The sequence below is a fragment of the Pseudorca crassidens genome, chromosome 17, assembly GCF_039906515.1.
Source record: "Pseudorca crassidens isolate mPseCra1 chromosome 17, mPseCra1.hap1, whole genome shotgun sequence".
Lineage (NCBI taxonomy): Eukaryota > Metazoa > Chordata > Mammalia > Artiodactyla > Delphinidae > Pseudorca > Pseudorca crassidens.
This window is the reverse complement of record NC_090312.1, coordinates 18142365-18148497: the sequence shown is the minus strand read 5'-3', so window position 1 is coordinate 18148497 and position 6133 is coordinate 18142365.

Here is a 6133-nt window from a genome sequence, read left to right as displayed (position 1 = left end):
GTTCTTAGACTTTTATAAACAAAGAAATTGGGGTGTCCACTCACGGTCAACCAGAACAAGGACAGTGGTGCCAGGACTCAAATCCATCGGATGACTATGCCAACTGGCCCACCGACCACACTTTAGATGTTCCGAAGCATTTATTTTGTCAGATGCAGAATTGTCTGTACTGAGTTCTTCTGGAGTTTGGAACTGACAGTTATAACAGTTGTCCTGTCTGTGTCTAAAGGAGAAGAAGGCCACCTATTTCTAGAGAAAATCTTAAGGCTGTAGCGAAGCCCCAAGTTCGGTGAATTAAAATGCATTTTTGAGAAGTAAAAGTCCTCGGTATTTAAGTAAATATTCCAGGCCTGGTCCAGTAGTGTGCTGAGTAAAGCGATTTTAGGATGGAAGTAAGGAACAAAGGAAGGGAAAAGGAAGGAACGTTAAGGAAGTTAGTTGTTTAAGAAGGAGGGGAGAAGAAAAGAAAACTTTATTAAACCCCTATTATGTGTCAAGTATTTTCCCTAGGTACTTTTCGTATACTGTCTTGATTACACAATAACTCTGAGAGGTGAAAGTCATTAGGTCCAAACTTTTTCTGACTTCATGTTCTTTCAAAGCAGGTAATACGGCAACAATTCGTTTGGGGGGCAAGAATTTTAGAATATCCATTTTTGACATGTTATTATACCTTTTATTAGTGCTAAAAATTTCAGATACTGCGATGACTATTCAGGGTGACTTTTTGTTTAAAATCTAAATATCAAAAACTCATAAACCTGAGAGCTTATAATTTACAACTCCTTTTGGTGGGAATGGATTCAAGTATAGTCTCAATATGTCCAATTTAAGAGTAGAGTAGCTGCCTGGAAATTGCATATTTGAGGTTTTCTGCAGTATAAAGCGAGCCCCAAAACACCTGGGTAAAAGAGAACAAAAGGCTAGATCCAGGGTTTACTGTGAAGCCTTGACCGAGGTGCTAAAACCAACTGAATTGCAGTTTACTCCTTTGCGATAAGGATCCTGGACTCTCTCCACTCTCCTTCTTTTTTAATACCTTGCTTCAGTCCAGCAAAGATTTGAGGCAGCTGAGTTGCACTAAATGAACTTGAAGTTTTCTTTCTACAGTAATTCTGCTAATAGCTTCCTAAAACTGGCCAATCAACTTTGATTCCAAAAGATCTTTCTTCCAGGATTTTTAACTCCTTAAAGCTTTCACCAATGTTTAGTTTTGCTTGTTTTGCTTTTTAATTAAAGAGACAGACATATCATGCGTTATCTGGAGAGACAGGGTGTCTAGTTATATGACATACTGTTATTGCCTCTGTTCTTCTGAGAGCGAACGTGTATACTATGATTTTATCCTGGTTTAGTTAAATTTTATTGCATTTGATTTTATGACTCAACAATCAACTCAATCCAAGACAGAGAAGAAAATGCAATCTTTTCCCATCATTTATACAGCAGTTGTGCCTCTTTTGAGTCATTGCTGTCATACATTGCCAAAGTTGTTTCAAAGATCAGGCTCACCCACTCACTGTACATTTTCCCAACATATCAGGATTAAACTCCTTGCTGCCCTGAATAGCAGAGCTAAAATAAGCCACTTAGGCTTGTCTTAGCTACAGTGTGGAGAGGTTTCTGACAGCAAATGGGTAAGCCAAACTCTTTTGAGAAGACCCTGTTTCTATAGCTCAGGGGGGAGACAAAAGATCCTGCGAGCTCCTCCCTCTTTCCCGTGGTCTTCACATCTGGAGCTGATTACTCAAGGCATAAGCAGGTTAAGCTCCGAGTGTTGTTTTTTGATCATGAGTGATAACAAATCCAACTTGTGGTGTCAGACATGATATACCAGCATTGTCTAAACTATGTACTGCAGGATGATAGTGTTAACCCAGATATTAACCAACATCCTTGTGGAAAGGATACCATAGTTATCAAAGTGTAAATATTTCTGTGTAAAAAGAGCCTGTCTTGCTGATTCATAAAGCTCATCAGCACGCTGAAGGTTTGTGAGAATTTCTTCAGTGAAGAAACTTGATATCCTCAGTGTTTCCTAATCACGCCTAAGGATAACACCCTTTTATCTCATGCAAGATCTCTCATCATCTCAGGGCACTGGAAAAGCAAGCACTTACTCCATTAAGAGTTTTCCTTCTAAGCACGGAGGCTGGTATATAGTAAACTCCTAACAAATATTTGTAGAAAATCAAATAAGTACATGAATGAGTGAAATCCTATAAAGTGATGATATTTATGTATATGCTCACACTTGTGCTGTCAATAATTATTTTCTGATAGGAACACATTTAACATCATCTAACCCATGTTTATTGAGTTCCTGCTAAGTGGCTCTATGCTAGGAGTTGAGGGCTGCAGAATTTAGAACAACAATATCACATGTAGACGAGAGATAGTCAGTATATGGTGCTATGGAATATAGGTGGCAGGGGTGCAGGGGAGATTTCAGGAGAAGGTGGTATCTGAGTTGGGTCATAAACAACAAATGAGAGTTAGCCATGGAAAGAGGTGACTCCACAAATATATCTGATGTGCATGTATAGGAAAGTCCTCACGTGTGCTGTATTTAAGTGACTATTAATCATATATTAATACACATATATTTTGTGTTTTGAAGACAAAACTTATTATCAGAAATTTTTTTTTAATAGCAGGACTAGCTTTACATTCTAGAAAAACAGGTAACACACGAACAAGTGTCAAAAATACTTATCCAAATTGTATCAAGGAAAACATGAAGCACAAACCAAAATAGGAAATGCAGCATTTAACATTTAATTTATTAAGTTAAGAATATGATTTTTGTCTGCGTTTGTGAATCCTCATTATGGGAATTCTAGTGGACTGTCATGTCACCTTTCTCACGACTAAAAAAGAGCCTCCTACCATAAATATTCCTTTCCTTAAACTGATGCAACTCCACCATCTCTAGCTCTCTTTCTGCCATAAGTTATAACTCTATCCAGGGATAAAGGGATTCTTTATAAATGAAAAGCTTGGAGCTTGATTTTTTTTTAAATAGAAATCAGACTGGCTCTTTCTTAAGCTGTACTGGGAGTTTCATTCCCTCACCCATTTATTCAGTCCACAAGTTTTTATTGAGTTCCTACCACATGACAAACTATCCTAACCTCAGAGTATGGGATGTTTATACAACCTCACACAGTTCCTTCTTCCATTGAGTTTATCCTATAATGAGAGAGACAGATATCAAGCAAGGAATCATAGAGGTGAAAATTAAAAATAAGCACGATGACTTTCAACAGAATATACTAGAGAAACAATCATGGAAAGAGTGTGTGAGAAAATAATGACTAAAGTGAAGCTAAAGGATAGACTGAGTTAATTTGGAAAATTCCCTAGTGGTCCAGCAGTTAGGACTCCGTGCCACCACCGCAGGAGACCTGGATTGGACCCTGGTTGGGGAATTAGGATCCCACATGCCTCATGGCCAAAAACAAACAAACAATAAAAAGAGTTAATTAAACAAAGGTAATAGTGGGAAGGAAGTTTGATTGGGAAGAAGTTTTGGAAATGCCCACAGAAGGGTAGGAGCATGGCTTGATGGAGAAACTCAAAGAATTCCTTGAAGGCAGGCATAATCTCTTATTTTTAAAATCCCAGCAAAGCCTGGCACATAATCACACTCAAAATCTGTTTGCGGAATGAATGTCTTAACTTCGTAGACAATGACAAGGTAACTCTCTTTCTTGTGACAGAGGTATCAGCCCACTGCCCAAATCTAAAAGAAAGTTCAGCCTTCATATCACAAAGCTTTTTCTGTAAGCAAAGTATGAAAAATGCCACAGATTTTCCTTAAAGAAAATTCATTACTTGAGTCCATCTTCCTTCTTCTTTCATGCATTCATCTGCTTATTCACCAAATTGTATTGAATACCTAACTCTACTGGTCACCATGGAGGATTCAAAAATGATGAAAATGTAGTGTCAGCTTCAAAAAGTTTTAGTGTACCAGGATATTATCATGTGCACTGATATTCATAACATAATACAGAAGAAAAAACCAGAGCTGCAAGGCAGAGACAGAATGAATTATGAGAGTCAAGAGGAGAGAGAGATCACTTTAAGTTGAGGTATTTGGAGAAGAAAATGGTAGTTGAATTATGCCTTGAATGAAGGATATAGAAGAATTTTGACAAGTAGATATGGGGAGTGGGAGGGGAAAAGCCATTTCAGGTTGAGAACAAAATGGGTAGAGAAAAAGGGCAAAGTGTGTGCAAGAGGAAGCAAAAAAAAAAATCTAGTTTGTGTTTTTAACATAGTTCTGCACAGCACCAGCTACAAGGCAAGATGGGCCATGTCAAAAGTCAGACTGGAAAATTGAAGCTCTGGATTAGCCAGGTTAAGTGCACCTGGTGCAACAATTTTTATGCGCCAGTTCTTGACATTAAACCTTGATATAAATTCTACGTTGTAAACATGTTTATGTAGGCCAAGAGCAGGAGAGATGAAAAAATTATCTGTACAATTCAGAAAAAAAACTCCTCCCTAGAAAGTAAAAGAGGACAATTAGAGCTGAATCTGCCGATTTTTAATCTACATTCTTTATATTTATTATAATTTAGCCAACTCAACCATGTAAACCTCATACTAACCTGTAGAGTGAACTGGAAAGCTGAAAAAAAAAGGCAGGAAAAATACGTTCAATTCATAGACAGGATTAGGTAGATTCAGATCACAGAACAAAATGATGTACTGAATTGTATTTATCCAAATTATACAAATGAATTTTTTTTTACTTTCCAGGTTACCTAGCTTGGGAAAACACTACCAGAATCCCCCCAAATTATTCCTTTTTGATATTAATATGTCATCCAGTGCTGAATGCCTAGTGTTTTCTTTCAAGGACTAGCATTCCTCCTTTTTAATCTTATGAAAAAATTGTACTTTTCTACTCCCTGGCCTTGCTTCTCAATGATTTCTGTTTTGTACACAAAAATATGTATTCTACTCCCGAAGCGTGACAGGCTTTTTGGCCTTTTCTAGAAGAAATGAAAAAAAGTTAAAATATTGAAAATTGAAGCAGTTTTTCAAAGAAATAAACTACAAATTTTTAAAAGGGAGAGAGAGAGAAAACATTTTATTCCTTCTATAATGAGCAGCAGCAGTTAATCAAGTTCCACATTCTGGGTAGGATTTTTAAGTATGATTTTTTTTCATAATGTATTTTAATTTTTAAAAAGGAAGCACAGGTGTATTTTGAGAGAGAAGTAAAATATAGAAAATGCAGAACTGGTTTTAACAATTGGTATACAATATTTTGAAGCAGTGTAATTATTTAAAAATGCAGCGTAACCAACAGCCTGTAAAATTTCTTTCGGCATTTCATTTGGTAAAGTTAAGTAGGAAGTCTTTCTTAAATAAAAGCTAGCTGTCAACACAGTCCATAAGTTAGATTGTATATGTTTTTGTTTTTATAATTTTTATTTTATATTGGAGCGTAGTTGATTAACAATGTTGTGTCAGCTTCTGGTGTACAGCAAAGTGATTCAATTATACATACACATGTGTTTATTCTTTTTCAAATTCTTCTCCCATTTAGGTTGTTACAGAATATTGAGCAGCATTTCCTGTGCTATACAGTAGGTCCTTGTTGGTTAACTATTTTATTTTATTTTTGATATTGCTACTTTATAAAAATTTATTTGTTTTATTTTTTGTTGCATTGGGTATTTGTTGCAGCAAGCAGGGGCTATTCTTCGTTGTGGTGCGTGGGCTTCTCATTGTGGTAGCTTCTCTTGTTGTGAAGTGTGGGCTCTAGGCACGTGGGCTTCAGTAGTTGTGGCACACAGGCTCAGTAGTTGTGGCTCGTGGGCTCTAGAGTGCAGGCTCAGTAGTTGTGGCACACGGGCTTAGTTGCTCCGCGACATGTGAGCTCTTCTGGGACCAGGGATCGAACCTGTGTCCCCTGCATTGGCAGGTGGATTCTTAACCACTGCGCCTCCAGGGAAAGTCCATCTATTTTAAATATAGAGGTTGTATGTGTTGAAAGAACTTTTCCTTGAGTTTCCAAAATCCATTTCTTTCATGATAACCCACATAAAGCATGGCTAGTGAGGTATACAGGAGCAAAACACTGTTAGGTGGATGTGCTGTAGGAATAATTGCA